Genomic DNA, 24634 nt, shown 5'->3' with positions numbered 1-24634 from the left:
CTGCTCCTCTGATGCTGCTTGGCCTGCTGTGTTCATCCAGCTCTACACCTTGTTATCTCAGATTCTCCAGCATCTGCAGTTCCTACTATCCAGAATTCATCTGGACTGAAACAATGCAATTCATACTTGAACTACAATGGGACAAATTCCATTCAAGCTGCAGAACATTAACAGTACACTGGTTTAATGCAAGAAATGTTGCAGCCATAACCCAACAATTTAATTCTTCAGGTGGATGGGAATAATTGAAGAAGCAAAACAAAAGGGAAAACTATATCCAAACTGGGTCTGAATCATCAGCTCATCAGAAATATGCCTTGAATATTAATTTAAAACACACGGTCTAGTTCCAGTGATTGATGGACTGGGCTACAGTCTCCGATTGAGAGGAATGGGATTACTTGTCACTCTTCTATGGACAGCTTTATTGAAGATTATATTTGCTGCTAATTATCCGAAATCTAGTAGAAATGGGGAAGCATCATAGCTTGAATCAAGTCCAAGCATTCTAATGCAAAAGCCTGAAAGCACAGAAGCCACTTGACACAAGTACACAAGTGGGCTGTCAATGCTACATCAAAGAAACTTGTGGTTTCTCTTGTTCCTATATTCCCACTCTCCTGGTTTCTTTCCATCTTTTTTGAAGGCAAAGAAAAAAATTTTCCAGAGACAAAATTACATGCTGGAATCTGCTTCCAATTTCATTAAGGCAATAGAAAATCATTGTAAAAGACAAGAACCTGCAACATCCCAAATGTGATATTAGGCTTCTGGTTCTGAGTTCAAACTAAATCTATTGATATGTGACGTTCTGTAGAAGAAAAGTGATTCTCTTTGTATCCAAGTAAGCCCATAGCTACTGATGCTTCTAAAACCTTCTGGAAGATGTACCATCCTTGCCAAATTGAAAAGATGGCCTCCAGTTGCAAATTTGATGGACTTTTGAACTGGATAGAACACAGACTTTGTGGCAGTATGAAGGGATTGTTTTCATCTTAACTTAAAACCTGTGGTGAACACTCAGGAAAAAATGATTCTATCCTAACTTCTTTCTTCTCTATACCAATGACTTGGTGGATATCATCAAAGTTGACAATGTTTTCTTTCTTTAATGAATCTATTTGAGATATATACAGAGCAAATTGAATAGTTAATGATATGACCCCTTGAAATTAGCATTGTCAAAATGAGCAAAGAAACAGTTTGACTTTTGCATGACCTTTCTTTCCTATAAGAAAAGTACATTGTGTTGTCTGATCTTGAATTGACCCGGTTCAATGATGTCAATACTCAGACCTGAAGTTCCCACTTTCTCCAGGACTAAAAGGACTTCCCCTGATAAGCCCCCTAAGTGTTAATGCCCAAATCACCAGGACTGACCACATCCCTGTGCTCAGGGCTGAGCTGGGAGCACAGTTTTGAACTGAGAACAGCCTGGCCCCCACATAGATATCTCCACAGAATACAGTATGAACCCCAAATCTTTCATGTTCTGTTTCCAGTGCTGCCTATGTTTCAGTAAGCCTACAAGCCTTGAAATTGTGTTGTCAAAATGAACAAAGAAACACTTATTACATTTGCATGACCTTCCTTTCAATCAAAATAAAATCCTTAGGGTTGCCACAAAGTGCTTTACTGGCAATAAAATACTTTTACGGGTAATCACTGTTGTACTTTAGGAAACCTAATGTAGTTCTTTAGTAAAATAGTTTATAATAAACAGGTTAACATCTACATTCAAAAAATGGACAGAGGAATATTTTATAAGCACAGTTAATGTTTTTCATGTCACGTGCTCGTCCTGAAGCCAGATCCTTAGCTCAATATTTGCTGATATTTTCATCCCGAGCCACTTATTTTGGTAGTTTGTGTCAGTTGTGATTGCCATTGCTTTCCGTCCAGAGGGCCAAGGTAAGAGGTCCAAGTACCTCACCTGGAACAGGTATCGAATCCATTCCATTGGTATTAGTCTGAACTACACAGTACACATCTGAATTAACTGGCTCAGTGTTTATGGTAAGAATTTTGTTGGCTATATTGTAGGAGGCAATGGCCTAGTGGTATTATCGCTGGGCTGTTAATCCAGAGACCCAGATGACGTTCTGGGCACCTGGGTTCAAATCCTGCCACGGCAGATGATGGAATTTGAATTCAATAAATATCTGGAATTAAGAGTCTAATGATGGCTGTGAATCGATTGTTGAAAAAACCCGTCTGGTTCACTAATGCCCTTTAGGGAAGGAAACTGCCATCCTTACCTGGTCTGGCCTACGTGTGACTCTAGACCCACAGCAATGTGGTTGACTCTTAACTGCCCTCTGGGTATTAGGGATGGACAATAAATGCTGCCTAGCCAGCGACACACTCATCCTGTGAATGAATAAAGAAAAAAAAATCAGAATCCTGGCAGCTGTGTGATTTACATATTGAATTTAAGGAAGCAAATTATTTTAATATCACAAAAAGAAACAGATGTGTATTGGTTACAAACTTCTAACTTTAATGACGTGAAAATGTCAAACGTGTAAATTGGTACAACTTACTGTAGAGAAGGCTAATTCCATTTGGACTGAGTTACCATTATTCACAGTTGTGAACCCAAAGACAATGCTTGAAGGGTTTACTAATCTCGAGTGTAAATATATTAATTAGATATCTTGATTCCTGATATATGGATTGCAGTTTCTATTTAGAATGTGGAGAAAGTGCTAAGACTGTAATATGCTACTTAAAATCACTATGCCATGTATTGATGTATGCAGAAAATGTAAATTCCTCCATACTTTAAGTATTCCTTGACAGTCTCAGATAATGTTGAGAACTTTGCAATTGCTAAAATGAATAAAATATAACAGTGAGTACAATCCAATTTAAAGGCATACTGAGAATTATAATTGTCTTTTGTTAGTTGTTGTCAGATAAAACAATAAAAGTGTTCGCTCCTTTGCTTCTTCATCTGGTACGAGTCAGCTTGACAATGGGATCAATGCATTGGCCGTTAACTGAACCATATGTCAGATTTGTCGCTATGCCACTGCAGCATATTAGGCCATTACTTGATGCGGCAGAGCATTGAATGGCATCTGTTGTAGTTGAACTTGCCCATGCATGTTCAGTTTTAAAATATTTTGTATCACAAGTTTCTGAAAGTGCAAACTGATAATGGTGCAATGAATGGTGCAGTCAATGTCAAATAAGGTAGAGAGCAATGAGGTGCTCACTAAAGCACATATTTCAAGGGTTACAAATGTGTCCTGTGTAAATTCAGCTTGGTACAGGGGTCAGAATTACACACCCGTCTATTGTTTTAGAATCTATTTTACAGACTATGTGAAACACTGTAATGAATAGCATCCTGTGTTTTCTTAATAGTTCTGGCTTGAAACAACTGCTTTCTCTGCTGTGAACTTTTTAAAATCGTGCCAAAAGATTTCCTGTTTGTCCCTGCCTTGTTGGATTAGATCTGATTGAAAGCCAATACTTTTGTAGCGTAAACATCAGCTTCTTCTGTTTATTTCCTGTAGCTCACTGAAGAAGATTGTGCTTATTTTCCCCATTCTGTCACAGTATGTGGGTGTCGCTGACAAAAACAAAATTTGTTGCTTATCCCTAATTGCCCTTGCAAAGGTGGCAGTGAACTGGCACTTTCAACCGCTGCAGTCATTCTGGTATGGGTGGCCCCACAGTGCAGTTAGGAAGTGAGTCCCAGGATTTTGATTAAATGATAGTGGAAAAATGGCATCAGATCCGAATCAGGAAAGTATGTGGCTTGGAGGCGAACATGCATGTTCCCATGTGCTTGCCATCCTTGACCTTCTAGATGGTAGATATCACTAGTGTGGAAGGAGCTTTGGCAAGTTGCTGCAGTGTACATTGTAGATGGTACACACTGATGCCACCATGCATCAGTGATAAGGAGTGTGAATGTTCATGATGGTGAGTTAATCACCACAGAATTCCCAGGTTTTGATCTTCTCTTGTAACAACGGCATTTATATGTGGCGAAGGCTGATCCAGTTGACAGAAACCTATAAAATTCTGACAGGGTTAGTCAGGGTAGATGAAGGAAGGATGCTGTTGTTGACCAGAGAGTTCAGAACTAGGGGTCATAGTCTAAGGATAGGGAGTAGGCCTTTTGGACAGAGATCAGGAGGAATTTCTTCACCCACAGAGTGGTGAAGCTATGGAATTCTCTGCCACAGGAGAGGCCAAAACATTGAAGACTTTCAAGAAAGATGTAGTTGTAGTTCTTAGGACTAAAGGGATCAAAGCTACGTGGAGAAAGTGGGAACAGGTTACCGAACTGTATGATCAGCTATGGTAATATTGAATGGCGGAGTGGACTCAAGGGCTGAATGGCCTACTCCTGTCCCTGTGTTCTATGTTTGTAATGTCAGGATTTATAAGAGACAAATGGTTGTTGTAAATACTGATGAGCCTTCATAAAGGTGAAGGGTGAGACCAACGAGTGCAGAGAACCCTGGATGTTGGATAAGAAAGAAAAACAAAGTTTATGGTAGATACCAAAGACTCAAAACAACAGATGATGCTCTAGAGGGTTAAAGAAGGGGCTACTTAAAGAAATTAGGAGAGCAAATACAGGACATGACAACATACTGATACGTAACATTGAGAAAACACTCCTAAATGTATATAATAAGATTACAAGTTTTATGAGTAAATAAAGACAAACGATTAATCAGGGTCAGAGTAGGGCCCATTCAGGACCAATTGCTCTGGATCCCATGCACTCCCAGCTTCTTATTCAGTCTGCCATGTGAGACCCTGTCAAAGTCTTACATAATTCCATGTAGATTATGTCAACTGCACCACTACTCTCATCTGTATGCTTCATCACCTCCTCTAAAACTTCAATCAAATTTCTTAGAAATGATCTCTCCCTTACAAAGTCATGCTGACTATCATTGATTGGATTAATTTTGTCTATTAGAAATTTTTCCAGTAGGTTCCCTACCACAGATGTTAGACTTACTGGCCTGCAGTTTCCTAATTTATCCCTACAGCCCTCTGGAATAATGGTGCTACCTTAGCTGTCCTCCAATTATTTGACATCCCTTCTATAGCCACAGAGGATTTCAAAATTAATGTCAGTCTCCTCCCTTGCCTTCTGAAAAATCCTGGGGAATATATCCACTTCCAAGCCTGCTAAAACTGCTAATATCTCCTTCTTCTCGATGCTAATTTGTTCAAGTATATCACAGTTCCCTCCCTGATTTCTGTACTACAGGATCCTTCTCTACGGTGAATACAAATTCAAAGCATTCATTTAAATCCTCAGCTATGTCTTCTGGCTCCACACATAGATTGCCACTTTGCCACTTTGGTCCTGAATGGGCCCTACTCTGCCTCCAAAATTGGCTTAGTGGCGGCAAGCAAAAAGTGGTGGTCAAAGAGTTTTTGTGACTGGAAGCTTGTGTCGAGTGGCATACCACTGAGTTCTTTGCTGTTTGTATTGTACGTTAATGATGTGGACATGAACATGAATGTTGGAGATGTGATCAGCAAATTTACCAAGGGTTGGTACGCTGACTTGGTGGTTAGTACTACTGCCTCACAGCACCAGGTACTGGGTTCAATTCCAGACCTTGGGTGTTTGTCTGTGTGGAGTTTGCATGTTCTTCCCATGTCTGCATGGGTTTCCACTGGGTACTGTGGTTTCCTCCCACAGTCCAAACATGTGGAGCTTAGGTGGATTTGCCATGGTAAATGTGGGGTTATGTGGATAGGGTGGGGGAGTGAGTGTGAGTAGGATGCTGTATGAGGGTTGCTGCAGACTTGATGGACCTAATGGCTTCTTTCTGCATGGGAGGGATTCTATGATGATGCAAAAATTGGCATTGTGGTGAATAGTGAGGAAGAAAGCCTTAGACTACAGGATGATATAGATGGTATGGTCAGATGGACTGAAGAGTAGCAAACAGAATTTAAACCTAAAAAATTTGAGGTGATACATTTTGGGATGACTAACAAGAGAGTATATGCTGAATGATTGGAAGTACAGAAATCAGAGGGATCTTGGTGTGCATCTCCATAGATCCTTGAAGGTAGCAGGCTGGGCCATAAGATGGTTAAGGAGGCATATGGGAAACTTGCCTTTATTAGTAAAGGCACTGAATACAAGACCAAGGAGGTTTTGTTGAAGCTGTATATAACATTAGTTAGGTCACAGCTGGAATACCAACTGTAGTTCTAGTCACAATTTTATAGGAAAGATATGATTGCACTAGAAAGGATGCAGAAGAAATTCACCAGGATATTGCCTGGGCCAGAATGGTTAGCTAGGAAGAGAGACTAGATAGGCTGCAGTTATTTTCCTTAGGGCAGAGAAAGCTGGGGAAGGACACGATTAAGGTATTCAAAATTATGAGGATCAGAGACAGGGTAGATAGTGAGACACGTTTCTCCTTAGTAGAGAGGTCAATAACCAATGGCACAGTTTTAAGGTAAGGAGCAGGAGGTTGAGACAGGTTTTGACTAATTTTTTTCCCCAGAAGGTTGTGGCTCTATGCAACTTACTTTCTAAAAGAGTTGTAGAAATGGGAACCAACAAGTTACCTAAGAACTATATAGATGAACGTTTGAAATCCCATAGCATGCAAAGCTACAAGCCAAGTACTGGAAAATGGGATTAGAATAGATGGATACTTGATAACCAGCACAGGCACAATGATCCAAAGAGTCTCTTCTTGTGCTGTAAAAACCCTATGACTATATGACTTAAAATGCACTGAACAAACTCCCAAAAACAGCACTGTAATAATGACCAGATAACTTGTTTTCTGTGATGCTGATTGAGGGATGAATATTGCCCAGTACACCAGGGATAATTCCCCTACTCTTCATCCAAAAGTGCCATTTGTACCTTTTTTAAAATTCATAAGCAGACAGATGGCGAGTTGATTTAACATTTTATCTGAAATATAGTACCTTTATTAGCATAATATACCCTTAGTGATGAATCAACCATGACTTTTGTGCCTAACCCCGAGATTGGGAATTGAACCCAGAAACTTGTGATTCAGTAGCATGGGCACTACCAGCTGAGCCATAGCTGACACAAAGTATCTGAGAGATGAGAAAAAGTATTTTACTGTTTTGTACTTGTATTAGAATGTTGTTATTTCTTTATATGTAATGATGAATCATGTGTTTTGTGCTGTGTAATTCCCCATCCCATTTTGCCTATGTGGCTTATTTGGAAGAAAATGGGGGTTTCAGTTAGATGCTATCTTGACAGTGACTAAATTCATTTTCTGACCATTTCCTCAGCCACAAATGGCAGATTCCTTACCTTTGTTTAGGAAGCTTCTTCACCTCCCTGACTACAAAATTGTTCCCTGCTACCTGTAATAAAAATGAAAGCCTTTTTGTCAATCCTGAAACATCAATCTTCATTTCCACACTTAATAGCCCTACACTTCTACATACTGCTTGGCACTTGCCGTTATCGTACCAGCTTCTTAAAAATCAGAAAAAAAATTTCTCCAGACAATTTTCTTTACCGAAATGTTCTGTAACTTGACTCCTATTCCTAGAAGAGAATGTATAAATAATACAACAGGGTTCTGGTTGTATTTTGGCAGAAACATGCTCGTGGCAGCTGATGAACATTTATTAATTTTTTACATTATTTACAGAGACATGGTTCAACAGGAATCAGTTAGAGCCTCCTTCCCTCACGTTCCTACTGCATATGATCCAATATCATTGATATTGCAGTTTAGTTATTAGTATAACAGCTTTTAACCCCTTATGCTACAGAGAACACTCCAGTACTCTCTTTGTTATATTTTTCCTCAAGCAGTTTTGGAAGAATACAATTGGCAATCTTCAGCAATGAGGTCTCTCATTTCGATGACCATGTTTAAAAATTGAAATCGTTTGATATCATTTCTTAAAACAATAAATAGATCAGAAAATGTAAACAACATTGGACTTTGGATGTAAAGTCAATAAACATATACATGACATTTCTTGGTTTTGAGTTTCATTTATGATTTTCAGTATTTATCTTTCAATATTTTAGACGCAGTGAATCTAGTGTATTGTCAGTAATTTCAATTTTAGTTAATTACTAAAGTTAAAATTGATGTAAGGGATATTAAAACAGCACTGATCAACAATGATTTCCAAACATGTGTTGTTCATTTATTCACTTCACAAATGCTCACATTCCTAGTAATTAATTGCACAGCATAGCTGTTATACCATAATCATTATCTACTTTTAAAATTTAAAATATTGTTTTATGTTAAAAACATTCTACTTAATCATTGTAGTGATGATCTAATTTCGATTTGCAGAACTGACAAACAGTTAAGTAGTTGTACTGTACAGTATCTTAATATGCTGTCACAGTGTACCATCAGAATCGAGTCACATTTTAAACACTAAGTACTAAGAGCTTTTAAATCCCTATGCTACAGAGAACACTAGACTGGTAATCATAGAATCACAGAAACATTCAGCCCATCATATCCACACCGACCCTCCAAAGAGCATCCCACCCAGACCCACCCTATCCCTACATCTCCCATGGCTAACCCATCTAGCTCTCACATCCCTGGACACTACAGGTCAATTTAGCATGGCCAATCCACCTAACCTGCACAGCTTTGGACCGTGGGAGGAAATCACAGCACCCAGAGGAAACCTAAACAGACGTGGGGAGAATGTGCAAACTCCACACAGACAGTTGCCCGAGGGTGGAATCGAATCCGGGTCCGTGTCGCCCCCGATAAATGTAGGAATGTACATGAATGTAAATATTAACTATGGAAAAATGGTTGGGAGAAGTTGTGTAAGATAATGGTTCTAAAAGTGTTAAAATTGGAGACTGGTTTAAGCTTAACCCAATCTGATGATGTCATACAGGCCTGGGTGGGGATAAGGCAGTACATCTTAGGATCTTGTGAAGGGCACACCCATATCCAAAGGTTTATCTTCTAGACTTATGATCAATGTTTACCTTACCAATGTAACTTCATCTTATTTCCTGTCATGCAATAAGCTACATTTTAAAGAAGATAAGAACCTCTTCCCATTGAGACTTGGTTCATGTCAGCTAATTACCACAACTTTGATTGGCATCCAAAAACTAAATATGACAAGAAGTAGTGAATATATCTTTAAATGGTGTTTCTAACCAAACGTACCAATGGTTTTACATGCTGCTCAATTCACTATAGTCCCATCACTTACCAACCAGAACCTTTATCAACCGTGGATCATATTCATATGCTTCACCTCACCCTCACACATTTAGCATTTCTGCAGTCTCACACCCACAGGTTGCACACACTATTCACCGCTGACTCCCATATCATCTTGTTTGGCTGCAGGACTGAAAGCATTGGACATTGTGTACACTCACACCTTTTCCTGCTTCTCATGTCCCACTTACCCCTTAAAACATTGTTTCTTCTAATATACAAGCTGTAGATGCTGCAAATATGGATTTATTATTTACCCCCTTCTTCACACCACATTTTACTAGAACCACAGCCGTATGTGTTTCTCCTTCCAGAAACCCAAAAACTACAACTTGCCAGGAAATGGTGAAACAGCAAGAAGACAGTGATAAAGTCGAAACATTCACTCACAGTCACACTTGCAACCATCAATTCAGATTGCACATTGTTCAGCCTCTAACTTTAAGGTAACATCTGCACATGGTGAGACATGGGCTTTAAAGTGTTCTGTATCTAGAAAGTGGGAAAGAATAAAATCTGAAGGATAATGTTCCATGAATTCTGCTTTAGGGGACTCAGAAGAGGACTTTGTTGGTGCGATCTCTAAAAGAAAGCTAGTGGGCATACACCATAAAGGCTTGGTACACTGACAAGCCTGTCAAAATTCCTACAGTTATTTCAAGCAATGCGGAGGAGGCCAGCATGCACCTTACACAGAGTTTCACATAGAGCTTGGAGCTTGACATTTCTAGCATGGATCTTGCAGCTAGCTCCATCATATGCATTTGCAAATCCAACTATGTTGCAGGGTCTAATGCTGATGTATCAGCTTGCTCTGCAGCATAATCACCCAATGTTTCCTGCTGCTTTGCAAGTCCACAGTAAGTCATGCAAACTCAACTTGGTTACCTTGAATTTTCAGACAGCTAATATCATAGCTGTGGAAACACTGTCAAAAGGAGCTTGGAGAGTCAGAAAGCAGCTCAGCAATCTGTCCCCTAACACATCGCTAGAATTGTATGCACATAATGCAGATACCATTTTGAACCTGAAACAACACTTGCAGTACCAAAAACCATGAAACTGATTTTGAGGCCATTCTGTTTGATTTTGATTGCCATACCTTTGACCGATGTCAAGGTGATGCAGGTGTAAAAGAACAGATTAAGTAAACCATTGCCGAGATGAGTAAGTTTAGTCATGAGAGTATTTAAACAAACTGGGGGTTATGAATATAGAACAGGAGTTGATCATTCAGCCTCCTAAGCCTGTTCAATGAGTTAATTGTTGAATTATATCTTAATTCCATTTACCCTTCTACATCTGTAATTCTTATTACCCTTACAAGCAAAGCCTATCTACTTAGACTTGATATTTTCGGTTGACCTTGGTTGGTGCTGGGGAGTGGGTTCAATTATAGATTTAATGTATTTTTACCAGTACATAATTGATGGGCCAAAGGGTCTCTTTTGTACTGTATCATTCTATGATTCTATGTTGGGCAGTATCTGTAAATACAGTAACAGAGTTAATGTTTCTTGTCCAGTATTACTGTTCTTCAGAACAGTGAGTACAGTTCCGCCTGTTTGGGGAGTCTAGAACCAAGGGTCACAATTTAAAAATAAGAGGGATGCCAGTTAGGACCAAGATGAGGTGAAACCCTCTTTATTCAGAGAGATGTGAAGCTTTGAAATTCTCTATCCTAGAGAGCTGTAGAAACTGAGTCTATAATAGAGATTGATAGATTTCTGATTACCAGTGGTGTAAAATGGATAGTGTGAGTAAAATGTATTGAAGTGTTCGATTAGCCATGATCGTCTTAAATGGTGGAGCAGATTTGATGTGCAGATTGGCCTACTCCTGTTCCAATGTTCGTAACATAAAAAGTAATCTTCTCTGAGTTATTTCCTATGCCGCAAGTAAATTATGCAGGATGAATAAGATTAGAAAGATGAATGCTCAGCTGAAAGACTGGCGTGGGAGAAATGCGTTTAAATTCAACGGGCATTGGCACCGTGAACTGAAGGAAAGTGGGAGATGTTCAAATGGGATTGTCTTCACTTAAACTGTGTTCAAACTAGCATTCTGGTGAGTCATGTGACTAGATTGATAGAGAAGGATTTAGCTAAAAGTGGCATGTTAAGGGATCATGTGAGGGGAGATGCAGCAAGTTGAAAAGAAATGACAAGTAAAAAAGAAGGGTCGCAATTTGGGTAATAATGACTAGACTGTGGCAACAAGGGTTGGGGCCTACAATCTGAAAAGTATACCAGAGGTGAAAGATTACAAAACTGGTAAAAAGACTGAATTAAAAACTTATCAGACCGAACATGGTATCCATAAATTGTTTGAATTATTATCTAAGGTAGAAATAATTAATGAATGACCTGATAGTCATTACATAGACATGGCTGCGATGTGACCAAGGCTGTGACGTGAACATTGAAAAGTTTTTTTTTCCTGTTTTGGAAAGCCAGGAAAAGGTGGTGGGGTAGCTCTCTTAATTAATGTTCATCATTAGTATGATCAGGTGAATGACGTTAGGTTGAAAGAATAAGATGCAGAATCAGTTTGGGTAGACAGAAGAAGTAAGGATGATAAGAGGTCACTGACAGGAATAGTTTATAGACCTCCTAACAATGGTTACACTGTGGGACGTAGTATACGAGAAAAAATACATGTGTGTATAAGAAAGGTACAATAATCATGCATGACTTTGATCTACATATAGATTGGATGAACTGCATTTTTGAAGGCAGCCTGGGACAATTTCTTAGAGCAGTACATTCTAACACTAACCAGAAAGCAGGAAATTCCATACATAGAATGAAAAAACAGGACTAATCAATGATTTCATAGTAAAGAGGCCATCAGGTAACGGTGATCATAACATGATAGAAATTTGCGTAGTTTGAAAACTAGTGTTTCAAACATACATAAAGGTCGTTATAAGGAAAAGAAAGCCTGTTTGAAAGAATTAGCCCCAGAGGTACATTGACTGTAATCTTCCAAAGTTCCTTAGATTTGAGAAGTCTCTTAGTGGATTGGAAAATAACAAATGTAATACTTCTGGAGGAATATAGGAAGCCATGAACTCTTCATCTATTGGCCTAACGTCAGTCATTTGGAAACTGCTAGAATCCATCATTAAGGACATTGTAGCAGAATACTCAGGAGAATCATATTGGGATCAGACAGCATCAAAGTGGTTTTGTGAAAGGAAAATCATGTCTAACTAATTAATTAGAGATATTTGAGGAAGTAACATGCAAGGTGGATAAATGGGAATCTGTGGATCTGGTACACATGGATTTCCAAAAGACATTTAATAAGTTGCCACATCAAGGGTTACTACATTCAATAAGAGCTCATGGTGTAAGGGGTAACATATTAGCATGGATAAATGATTAGTTAGTTGACAGGAAGCAGAAATTAGAGAAAACTGTTTTTTGGAGGGTTTGGCAAACTATAACTAGTTAGTGACACAGAAATCAATGCTAGAGTCTCAGTTATTTACTATTTATTATCCATCGCATGGATGAAGGGACTGAATGTATTGTAGGTAAATTTGTAATGACACCAAGATAAGTTGGAAAGTAAGTTGTCAAGAGGAGGTAAAGAATCTACAGGCATCTTGTCAGGTAGAAGACCAACATTTTCACAACTGACATGAATTAAAACAGATTGACATCATTAGTATGGGTTTCTTCTAGAAAAAAAACAAATTAATTAAAGCAGAGATATTCGGAACTGCTGATGCTGGAGAATCTGAGATGACAAGGTGTAGAGCTGGATGAACACGGCAGGCCAGGCAGCACTAGAGGAGCAGGAAGGCTGATGTTTTGGGTCTGGACCCTTCTTCAGAAATGGGAGAGGGGAAGGGGACTCTGAAATAAATAGAGAGGGGGGAGGCGATGATGGAAGGTGGATAAAGGAGCAGATAGGTGGAGAGGAGACGGACAGGTCAAGGAGGCGGGGATGGAGCCAGTAAAGGTGAGTGTAGGTAGGGAGTTGGGATGGGGTTGGTCAGTCAAAGGAATTTGGACAGGTCAAGGAGGCGGGGATGAGGCTGGTAGGAGTTGGGGATGAGGGTTAGTCAGTGAGAAGGGAGGAGCGGATAGGTGGGAGAAAAGATGGACAGGTCAAGGAGGCGGGGATGAGCTGGGCTGGTTTTGGGATGAGGTCGAGGGTGGGGAGATCGGAGATTTTGAAGCTTGTGAAGTCCACATTGAGACCATTGGGCTGCAGGGTTCCCAAGCAAAATATGAGGTGCTGTTCCTGCAGCCTTCGGCTGGCATCGTTGTGGCACTGGAGGAGACCCAGGATGGACGTGTTGTCCAGGGAATGGGAGGGGGAGTTGAAGTGGTTCGTGACTGGGAGGTGAAGTTGTTTGTCATGAACCGAGCATAGGTGTTCCACAAAGCGGTCTCCAAGCCTCCGCTTGGTTTCCCCGATGTAGAGGAGGCCACATCGGGAACAGCGGATACAGTATACCACATTAGCAGATCTGCAGGTGAACATCTGTTTAATGTGGAAGGTTTTCTTTGGGCCTGGGATGGGGATGAGGGGGGAGGTGTAGGGGCAGGTGTAGCACTTCCTGCGGTTGCAGGGAAAAGTGCCGGGTGTGGTGGGGCTGGAGGGGAGTGTGGAGCGGACAAGGGAGTCACGGAGAGAGTGGTCCCTCCGGAAAGCAGATAAGGGTGGGGAGGGAAAGATGTCTTTGGTAGTGGGGGTCAGATTGCAGATGGCGGAAGTAGCGGAGGATGATGCGTTGAATCCGGAGGTTGGTGGGGTGGTATGTGAGGATAAGGGGGATTCTGTCTTTGTTGTTATTGCGGGGAGGGGATGTGAGGGATGAGTTGTGGGAAACGCAAGAGATGCAATTGAGAGTGTTTTCGACCACTGTGGAAGGGAAATTGCGGTCCTTGAAAAATGAGGACATCTGGGATGTCCGGTAGTGGAATGTCTCATCTCGGGAGCAGGTGCGGCAGAAGCGGAGGAATTGGGAATAGGGGATGGCATTCTTACAGGAAGGTGGGTGAGAGGAGGTGTATTCTAGGTAGCTGTGGGAGTTGGTAGGCTTGAAATAGATATCGGTTTCCAGGTGGTTGCCAGAGATGGAAACAGAGAGGTCCAGGAAGGAGAGAGAGGTATCGGAGATGGTCCAGGTGAACTTAAGGTTGGGGTGGAAGGTGTTAGTAGAGTGGATGAACTGTTCGAGCTCCTCGTGGGAGCACAAGGCGGTGCCGATACAGTCATTGATGTGACGCAGGAAGAGGTGGGGGATGGGGCCAGTGTAGCTCCAGAAGAGGGATGGTTCTACGTATCCTACAAAGAGGCAGGCATAGCTTGGGCCCATGCGGGTACCCATGGCTCCCCCCCTTTGTCTGTAGGAAGTGGGATGAGTTGAAGGGGAAGTTGTTAAGGGTGAGGACGAGTTCGGCTAAGCGGATAAGGGTGTCAGTCGAGGAGGACTGGTCGGGCCTGCGGGAGAGGAAGAAGCGGACGGTCTTTAGGCCATCTGCATGGGGAGTGCAAATATATAGGGACTGGACGTCCATGGTGAAGATGAGGTGTTGAGGACCAGGGAATCGGAAGTTTTGGAGGAGTTGGAGGGTGTGGGTGGTGTCACGGATGTAGGTGGTGAGTTCCTGGACCCGGGGGAGAAAATGGAGTCGAGATAAGTGGAGATAAGTTCGGTGAGGCAGGAGCAGGCAGAGACAATGAGTCGACCAGGGCATTCAGGTTTGTGGATTTTGGGAAGGAGATAGAAACGGGTGGTGCGGGGTTGGGGAACGATGAGGTTGGAGGCTGTGGGTGGGAGTTCACCTGAAGTGATGAAGTTGTGGATGGTTTGGGAGTTGATGTTTTGGTGGTCGGGGGTGGGGTCATGATCAAGGGGGCGGTAGGAGGAGGTGTCAGAGAGCTGGCGTCTGGCCTCGGCGATGTAGAGGTCAGTGCGCCATACTACAACTGCACCACCCTTGTCCGCGGGTTTTATGGTGAGGTTAGGGTTGGAGCGGAGGGAGTGGAGGGCTGCACATTCTGTCGGGGAGAAGTTGGAGTGAGTAGGAGGGGTGGAGAGGTTGAGACGATTGATGTCTTGGCGGCAGTTGGAGATGAAGAGGAGGAGGGAGGGTAGGAGGCCTTGGGGTGGTGTCCAGGAGGATGGGGTGTGTTGGAGGTGGGAGAAGGGGTCAGTAGAGGGAGGGTTAGGCTCGCGAAGGCCACCCGAAGGCTGCAGGAACAGCACCTCATATTTTGCTTGGGAACCCTGCAGCCCAATGGTCTCAATCTGGACTTCACATGCTTCAGAATCTCCCCACCCCCGACTTCATCCCAAAACCAGCCCAGCTCATCCCCGCCTCCTTGACCTGTCCGTCTTCTCTCCACCTATCTGCTCCTTTATCCACCTTCCATCATCGCCTCCCCCTCTGCCTCTCTATTTACTTCAGAGTCCCCTTCCCCTCCCCCACTTCTGAAGAAGGGTCCAGACCTGAAACGTCAGCTTTCCTGCTCCTCTGATGCTGCCCGGCCTGCTGTGTTCCACCAGCTCCACACTGTGTTACCTTTCACACTATCCTTTTCAAGACACATAGCCCAATGATAGTCTCACAAGTATTGAGGCCTTGATTTAATAAAATGCTATTAATCATTTTCTTCACCCATTGGCAATCAGGTTAATCAGCAAAGAAACTATACAAGGGTCAGCTAAACACCTTAAACCAGTACTAGATGCAGTTATCAGGAATAATGAACATGCAATATGTTGATGATGATATTTCTGGCTTTAATGTGTTTAACCTGGGTTTGGAATTTGTTTTATTGGGGTAATGTAAGAATTTTTGTAAAATTAAAATACTTGATCATAAAGTTTGAAAGTGATATTATTATGACAAAAGTTCTTCGTAATTCATTTAGCACTTTTCTCTGTCTGCCCCCTACCCTCCCAGACACAGGATCATATAATAGATACAGCTGTCCATGTCAGAGCAACTCTACACTTCCCACTCTCCTGCCTTTTCCCAGAGCCCTGCAAATCATTTCTGTTCAGATATTTGTCCAAAACTATTTTGAAAGCCACAACTGAATATGACTGAACCACATTTTCAAACTGAGCATTGCAAATCCTAATCACTCACTACATACAAAAAAAGTTCTTTTCTCTCATTTCACCTTTGGTTCTTTCACCTTACATCAGTGACTTCCGGTTCTCAATTCTTTCACTAATGATATTGTTTTCTCCCAATAAACCAAGCATCCTAAACATTCTCATGCTTGCTGTTTTTGCTATTGCATTTTATAATCTGAATGACTGACTCTTTTACAGGGCTACAGTGAAAGTTTTTCGAAGGAAATTGAAAGTTAGGAAAGAACTGTTTTTGCATCTTATTGCTACCATAGGAGTCAATTTCAAAAAAGAAACCACTCATGGGATGTGGGCATTACTGGCTGGGTGTTATTTATTAATTGTCCCAAGTTGCCCTCGCTGGTGGTGAGCTGCCTTCGTGAACCACTGCAGTCCATGTGCTGTAGGTATTCTCACAATGCCATTAGGTAGGGGTTTCCAGGATTTTGACCCAATAACAGTAAAGGAGAGGTGATAAATTTCTAAGTCATGATAATGAATGGTTTGGAGGGGAACTTGCATGTAGTGGTGTTCTCATATATCTGGTGGCCTTGTCCTTCCAGATGGAAGTGGTCACTGGCTTGGAAGGTGAATTGGTTAAATACAGGGTATATAGTGGACAAATGAGCATGGAAATGTCAGAGCTTTGCATAGAGGATATAGGGCATGTGTTCATGGGGTCATAGATTGGCATGTAGGATAAAAGGGGCCATGGTTGATGAAGGGCATGAGGTGCCATTTGTTGGCATGGATAGGGGCATGCAGTGTGTGTGAGGAGTGAGGTGATATGAGGGATGAGGGCTTAAGGGTGTATCTTTGTTTTCCGGTAAGTATTACAAATGGGCCAAAATTCCATTGTATCAAAGTGGTCTTTTAAACACTAGGCCTGGCACTTGGCATCCCTGTGGCTGCCTTTGAACTCTTTCCAGGGCTAATGGGCTTAGCCCTGATGGACCCATCTCTGCGTTAAATGTCATCTTTCATGTGTCTGTCCTTTCCATCTGTCCATGGCTTCTTGAGATCTATCCCTATTCCCCTTACAATTCAGGATGCTCTCAGAATTTGTATTATATGTAAATCTGGCAAACAAATATCCATGGAGACAATCCTATAAACATTGCGATGCCCAATTTCTTCACCTTGATCAATGCATGATTTGTACATTGTGTTTTTTTAATTTGTTCCTGGAATGTGGGCATCACAGCTGGGTCAACATTTATTACAAATCCCTAATTGCCCTTGAGAAGGTGGTGATGAGCTGCCTTCTTAAACCATTACATTCCATGTGTTACCGGTAGATCCACAATGCTATTATGGAGAGAATTCCAGGACTTTGACTCTGTGACAGTGAGAGTGATGTATTCCCAAGTCAGGATGGTGCATGTCTTGGAAGGGAAATTGCAAATAGTTGTGTTCCCATGGATCTGCTGCGCTTGTCCCTTCAGACAGTAGTGGTAGGGGTTTGGAATTTGTCATCAAAGGAGCATCTTAGATGGTTCACACTGCTGCTACTGGGCAGCATTGATGGAGAGACTGAATGTTTGAGGATCTGGTACCATTCATGTGGGTTTATTTTCCTGAAAAGTATCAGACATATTGAGTATTATTGGAGATCACTCAACCAGGTAATTGGAGAATATTCCAATACACTCCTGACTTGGTGCGAATGTTTCAGCCTTATCTATTGCATTGATATGCTGCGCTCCCCAGTCATTGAGGATGGGGATGACTACGGAGCCTCCACTTCCTGTCAGTTGTTAATTGTCCACTACCATTAATAACTAGATGTAACAGGACTACAGAGCTTAGCTCTGATCTATTCATTGTGGAATTGGTACGTTCAGTCTATCACTTGCTGCTTATGCTATTTGGCATGTAAGTAGTCCTGTTTTGTAGTTTCACTTTATTGACCCCTTATTTTTAGGTATGCCTGGTGCTGTTCCTGGCATGCCCTCCTGCACTCTCCATTGAACCAGGGTTGATCCCCTGGCTTGATGATAATGGTTGAGTGGGGGATACGATGGGCCATGAGGTTGCAGGTTGTGCTGGAGTACAATCTGCTGCTGTTGATGGCTCACAGCACCTCATCGATGCCCAGTCTTCAGTTGCTAGATATGTTGTTTCCGTAGTGTAGTGGTTATCAATGTTGACTGTCTGTCCTATTTAGCACGGTGGTAGTGCCACATAACACAATGTGTGGGATTCTCAGTGTGAAGATAGGACTTTGTGTCCACAAGGATGATGTGGTGTTTTCTTGTACTGATACTATCATGGACTGATGTACCCTCAGCAAGCAGATTGATAAAACTGTGATCAAATATGTTTTACCCTCTTGTTGGTTTCTTCAACACCTGCTGCAGAGCCAGTCTAGCAACTATAGAATAGGCTATTTGGCCCTTTGATCCTGCTCCACCATTCAATATCATCATGGCTGATCATCCAACTCAGTAGCCTGTTTGCGCTTTTGGCCCATATTCTTTGAGTCCTTGAGCCCTTTGAACTATCCCCGTTGAACATATTGAACACATTCAATGTTTTGGCCATTTTCTGTCATAGTGAATTCCATTAACTCATGACTCTCCTCATGAAGAAATTTCTCCTCATCTCCATCCTAAATGGTGTATCCTGTATCCTTAGACTGTGACCCATGGATCAGGACTCCCTGATCTTCAGAAACATGCTTCCTGCATCTACCATGCCTATTCCTGTTAAAATTTTTATAGGTTTCTATGAAATCCCCCTCATTCCTCTAAACTTCAGTGAATATAGTGCTTTCTGATTCAATCTCTGTTCATATGTTAGTCCTGCAATCCCTATGTCCTTTATGACTTGACTAGCTCATTCAGTAGCAGTTCTGTGGAGCCACTGTATATTTTGCACCCTTGCTACTCTTAGTGTTTCCGCCATAGAGATGTACTGATTCATCAAACAAGGAAAGGGACGTAGTCTTAACATCTTTATTGGTTTTAGATAGCAAAGAAGATTTTGCCAATGCATAGGTTGATATTTTTTCTGTAATACCAGGGCAACCTATTACAGTCATGATTTCAAGACCTCAAATACCTGCAGATTTTACATCCTGAACTAGTCAAAATTACTGACAAATTGGACAAATGTATTGTAGTTTGTAATCTATTGTCTTGCCATTGTGGTACAGAGAACAAAGGGGAAGCTGAACAAGTTAGAATGAACTTCAAGACCTGCCAGTATTCCTGTTTGCCCATCATGGAAAGCTCATTCACTACCCTCACCTCACAAACCTGATGATATTTATTCAAAGTATAATATCAGGCCATAATTCACCAAAACATTTTAAACCACAATCAAAATTATAAATTGAACTCCCATGCCTATATTTAAACTGTATATTAGAAATGAACAGGAGAAAAGTTTGGGAAATTGCACATCATTGCTTGGCTTAGTATTATGCCTGAATTAGCATAATTCAGATTTAACAGAAGGAATGAAGAACAAGAAAGGAGATAGTGTGAAAGCTTCCAGATTGTCCTTAGAGCTTTCCTTAAGTGTCACGTCATTAATCATAACTATGACTGCAACATAAAGCAGACAACATGTCCACAGTCTTTGCTTAAACATAGAAAGGATTAGTTGCATTGATCAGAATCTAGATTGTGCCAAAACATATTCTGGATTAATGCCATCCTGAAAACTGACCAGCTCAACATTTAGATTCCTTAATGAGTGAATGGTTTCTTAATTTGTTTTCAATGATAATATAAAATCAGTAATTAGTTGATAGATCTTTTCATATCTCTATATATAAGAGTATTGCACTTTGGACAATGTTACTAAGATTGTTAAAGGAATTCACTGATACTCCACTGTTGTTAGGTTCGAATCAACTTGATTCTCAAAGTTCTGTCTTGACAGATGCTATTTTTCTTCTTAAAAAATGTGAAACTCTAACAAATTGGGAAGTAAAGTTGATGTGAATATATCACATTTAATATATGCAAAAACCTTGCTTACATTTCAATGCTGTACTCTTACAAGATTTCTCTCTTCTTTACAATGTTTAAAGTGAATTTAGGTCAATAGAAGAAACACAAGGGGTGCAAATAGTGAGGAACAAGCCATAAACTAAAGTAAGGTGAGTCATTCTGCTCTAGCTGTGGAAGATGGTGAAAGTCAATGTGATGATGTAATTGGATGCACTCCCAAACGTTCTATGGCATATCTTCTACACCCTTTTCTGTCTCCTTAATCACAATCAAATTTTACCACCAATTCTTAGTGAACATCTTACTTTCCTTCAGATCAAATGGAATGAGAACAGGATGGAAGAAAATCATTTCTTGTGAGCTATTATTCTGATAACCTTTGACTCAAATGCACAATAGTAAGGGAAATGTGTAATTTCTTAAAAATGTCTGTGGAATTTAGGAATGTCTCAAAAACATTTTTAAGCGTTCAACCCCTGTCATAAAGAACTGCAGGCAAAAGAGAAAGAAAGGAAGGGAAAGAACAACAAAAGGAAGGAAAGGTGTATGTAATAGAGCTAAAAAAACCAAAAAGCTGGACAGAGCAGAGATTGTGAAATGGACAACAGTTGGAGCTGCTATTTTGCAGGGCAACTGCACATGCCAGATTTGTTCACTCTCCCTGTCAAAGTATCATATAGTGACTTGTAGGAGGATGACACCAAGCTGCTGTGGCATATGCTTCAGCTATACAGCCAAAGCAGCAAATGCCAAGGAACAAACTGTCATGAGAACAGTGACATTTCAGTCCCCAGAGCCTTTCATACCACAAAGCAGCTGGCCACCCCTGTTGTACTGGTCAAAAATAGAATACTGCAAATGCTAGAAATCTGAAGTAAAGACAGATAATGATGAAAACACTTTCCACATCAGGCAGCATCTGCAGAGATAGAAACATTTCAGGTTGATGCCCTTACATGTGTGTCATTTAATGTACAAAAATATATAAATCCATCAAGTAGACCATATGGAAAACCATGACAAATGACTCCAAATGTTCATTATCAGCTACAATGATAAATTATCCACATTTCTTCAAAACATCCACTTTATACATTTGCAGCCTCCAGAAATTTTGCTAGTAGGAATAGGGCTCCTGAGCCAGGTCTCATCTGCTCTGATCACTTTTCTTTTCTTTTTTTCTCTTGTTTTCTTTTTCTTGACTGACTTACTTTGCTTACTTTACTTACTTTCCATTACTCACCTCTTGTCCTGAGTTTGGACAACATTGATAGTGGCAAAGAATGCCAGCGCAGAGTCAATGGAGCCTGGTGCAGAGCTTGTGGCAGCAGCGAGTGAGCTCTTACTTACTTTTCTGGGGCGAGCATTGGACCTGGCATCAGAATTGGTGGCTGCTGCATCAGTGGAGGCGACGTTAGCAAGGTAGGCCCAGCCGTGAAAGATGACGCCTGAGGATCAGCAACTTCATGATTTTGTTAGGTCCAGCACTGGCTGCAGTGAAGCGGTGCTGGATTGGGCATCACGGCACTGTCGACAAGATGAGCCCAGCAGTGAGAAATGCGACTCTGACATTGGTGGGTGTGGTGCCGGTGGTGGTGGAGGAGAATTGGCCCAGCAGCGAAAGATGGCACCTGAAGAGTGGCGACGTCAACGTTGGTTGGGTCTGGTGTAGATAATGACGAAATGATGGGGGAGGGATGGCTCAGGACTGATGGACTGTTTTTAAGCTAGATCTTTCTTTTTTTTCTTATTCTGAAAACTACTTAAATGGCACTGGATCGTGGTGACAGTGGAAAATCTTTTCACTGTATTTTACTGTTTTTCTCACTGTAAAATATATGTGGCAATAAAATAATTCATTTAATTATTTATTCATGCTTCCTCCCTCTTAGGTAAAAATTAGGGAAGCACTCTCTTCTGCTTGGCTGCCTCGTTTTGCAGCTATTAAAAGGCCCACAGTTCATTAATTGGCCTTTGCTGTGACTGCAGAGATAAAAATAAAGGCATTCAATAACGGAGCATGGATGTTAAGGAAGTCTGGAGTCTTAGTGGGCCAGGATGTATGGTCCCGGCAAGGGTGTGGGGACCACCTGGAAAGTGTCCTCCGATGTGTGGGGTGCCAATAAAGGAAGCACCTTTCAACTAATGCAATTGGCCTTTCCCAGCACTGGTAATATTCCTGTGAGTAGAAGGACACCCTTGAGTAACCATTAATTGGCCAGTTAAGGAGACCAATTGGTCCATGACTAGGCCTCAAGCTGCCTCCCCTATTTTGTAGAGAACTCATTTGACATGGTCCTAACTTAAGGATCCATGTGCAGAGAAGAAGCAAAGGGAGACCCAGGCACTAACTGTTCCAACGTAGGAAGAGCAGGAGGGCCAATCTCTGGATGAGAAGTTTGTGACAACATTGAGAGGATATTTGATAGGCTTCACGTAACTACAAAGGTCCAAGCGACAATGTCAACACAGATCTCAAGAGAGATTGTCACCAACTTATGCACCACACTGCAGGATAAGCTAAGTCCCATTGGCATGAGTTGTTATCCAATACCCACGGTCCTGATGATCACCATGGCTCTCAACTATTGTGCAACTCTTTCTCAGGGTCTGTCTAGGGACATGTGTTGCATCTCCAAGGTAGCAGTGCAAAGAGCTTACCAATAGTTTATTCAAGAAGGTTAGCAATTGTGTGCACTACAGAATCAACCTGAGCAGTTAGGGAGTAAAGTTTTTGGATTCGGGGACAACTCTGCATTGCTCCAGGAATAAGGTGCCATTGCTAGAACACTTGTGGCCAACAAGTCTTCAATGGAACTGCCAGCAGCTCACATCAACTTTCATTCCACTAACGTCAAAATGCACTGTGATCACCAAAAACAGATTCTACAGGTGAGTGCTTGGCTCCCAGGAAGCCGCTATGATACCCATATAGTTTAATAGTCACTATTCCTAAGCTGTTTCTGCCACTCGCTCAATGGATTTTCAGTGACTTGAACGACCTATTTAAGACATGGCTTCTTGTACCTATGAGGAAGCCTCACACTGCGGCACTTGCCACAGGTCCACCTAAGTGGCAATCAAGCAGCACATTGGGCTGCTGAAGATGAGGTTCAGTTGCATTGATCTGGTTCAGCCATGCAGTATTAAGCAGCATAGGTCTCATATATTGTAGTGATTTGCTGTATTCTGCACAATCAAGGACTGCAGAGAGATAAGAGGCCTTAAATAATGAGGCCACCACCATTTTGCACCAGAAATGAGGGGCATTGAGATACACACAATGGAGATTTGGGGCAATCCTGTACATACCTACTTTCTGTGATCCTGATACCCTTTCAAAGTCAATGAATAAACACATAACTTGATGCAGGCCACCAGGTGCCTCCTTCGTCTAGCACTTTATGCCCAGCAGCCAGGTTCACCACATGCAATTATAAAACAAAGGAGTTGATCAAACACAGCCTACCAGAAGCCGATGTAATGATGATATCTATCAGGCAGCAAGAAATGCAGCAAAAATAGTGATCAAAAAATTATTGCTATTACAGTACCAAGCCTTTACAAGTATAAAGTCTGAACACCCCCTGTCCTTGAGTACTTCATAATGTACTCATGTATGTTTTGACAAGGTGTCACCCCTACATTTGTGGCTGAGGTGGAGACAGGCTCCTGATCATGTCACAGTGAATTGGAATGACTTTAGTGGTCACCCTCTGGCAGTCTGCAGTTTGGTGGGCCCGCACACACTTAGTGTCTCTTGCCAGTGGGGATGCCTCCTCTGTCATTGCTACTGGTGTGGAGTCACTGGTAGAAAGGCTGAGGAGCCACTGTCCACACTCAGAGTAAGCACCACGATCTGAGATAAGCCCTCAGTTGTGGAGGTATGCCTTCCCTCCACCCTGCAAGACATACTTGAATCTTTCTGCTAAAGTGAAAAGGATGAGGGCCTGTGACAGGTGATGACAGAAACAACAGGAGGGAAAGACATACTTCACCTTATTTTCACCAACTTGTCTGTGCAGATGTCTGTGACAACGCTGTTAGAAGTCACCACTGTACAGTTATAGCTAAGACGAAATCCTGTCTTCACATTGAGAATACTCTCCATAATGTTGTGCAGTACTGTCACCATGCTAAATTGGATAGACTTCAAATAGATCTAACAACTCAAGACTGGGCATCCATGGGGAGGTGCTGTGGGACATAAGCAACAGCAGTAGATCTATAGCCTCACAGCCCAGCATATCCAACAGTCTACCATTAACATCAAGCTAGGGATCAATTCTGGTTCAATGAAGAGTTCAGAAAAGTATTCTGGGAGCAGCGCA

The 24634-nt window shown here is 41.7% G+C and overlaps 1 long non-coding RNA gene across 4 annotated transcripts in view; it reads left to right on the top strand.

Moving 5' to 3' along the window:
• LOC125487668 overlaps positions 1-24634 on the top strand; it is an 89635-nt gene that overhangs the window by 36889 nt on the left and 28112 nt on the right. For all 4 annotated transcript variants that reach the window (XR_007266025.1, XR_007266023.1, XR_007266020.1 and 1 more), the window contains exon 3: positions 20384-20452. This is a non-coding gene — a long non-coding RNA (uncharacterized LOC125487668). The remainder of the gene's footprint in view (positions 1-20383; positions 20453-24634) is intronic.

This window comes from Rhincodon typus, chromosome 3 (genome assembly GCF_021869965.1).
Source record: "Rhincodon typus isolate 14 chromosome 3, sRhiTyp1.1, whole genome shotgun sequence".
In the NCBI taxonomy this organism is placed as follows: domain Eukaryota; kingdom Metazoa; phylum Chordata; class Chondrichthyes; order Orectolobiformes; family Rhincodontidae; genus Rhincodon; species Rhincodon typus.
The sequence above is the reverse complement of the archived record's forward strand: the minus strand, read 5'-3'. Positions and strand labels throughout refer to the sequence as shown.